At 42.3% G+C, this 785-nt stretch overlaps 1 long non-coding RNA gene across 1 annotated transcript; it reads left to right on the top strand.

Annotated features, from left to right (window-relative positions):
* Nucleotides 1-785, top strand: LOC113473324. The gene is made up of 2 exons (XR_003395329.1): nucleotides 1-92; nucleotides 732-785. It is a non-coding gene; the product is annotated as an uncharacterized LOC113473324 (long non-coding RNA).

The raw sequence follows: 785 nt of genomic DNA on the forward strand, positions 1-785 counted from the left end.
GTCTCAGCTATGGATGCTACATGATGCTCACAAGAGATTACTAGCCTCTGGAGATGCCTTTTCTGAGAAGTACCATGTGAAGCTGGAGAAAGGTAAGAGTTTACTCGTAGCACTTGCGTCCTAGGGTTGTAGCTGTACCAAAGGGGGTTCATGGTCTCTAGCCAAGATTACTTGGCCCGTCCCGAACCACAGTCAAGCATCATGAGGACCTGTGCTTTTCTTTTGAAGCATGATAAACCCTTTGTAACCTCCAGCTAGCCAGGCTGGTTAGAGTTTGGCTGCTCTGATCCCTATCTATAGTCCTACAGTAAGACACTGATCTGCTCCTTGTTTAAGGTCCCTCAGCCAGGTGAGTCCTAGGGTATGGTATGTAGGTATGTATTATCTTCGGCACAAAAAGGAATTTTGCTGGTTTTCAAGCCCCATTGGTTTTTAGTTCTTAAATAAATTGTGATCCAGTGAACTGCAGAAATCACTTGAAAAAGAAGAAAAATATCACTCAGAAAAGAGCAATAGGCCTGATCAATTTCATGGAAATTCATTTATAGCGGCACTTGGTAATGCTCTGATGATATCAGAGGCTCTGATATCCATAAAAGTTGTGAAGAGGCTCTCTCTTTTACCACAAATTCTGCCATCACCATTCAACTACAACAACAACAACAACAACAACAACAACAACAACAACTACCACAAATATTTCATGATCTGAATCTTTTCTCTCTTCCCAGGTGACTACACTATTCGCCATCAGGTTCGTCACGAGAAGAAAGATCTTCTGGAGA

Source organism: Diaphorina citri, unplaced genomic scaffold, assembly GCF_000475195.1.
Source record: "Diaphorina citri unplaced genomic scaffold, Diaci psyllid genome assembly version 1.1 scaffold24618, whole genome shotgun sequence".
Classification (NCBI taxonomy): Eukaryota; Metazoa; Arthropoda; class Insecta; order Hemiptera; family Psyllidae; genus Diaphorina; species Diaphorina citri.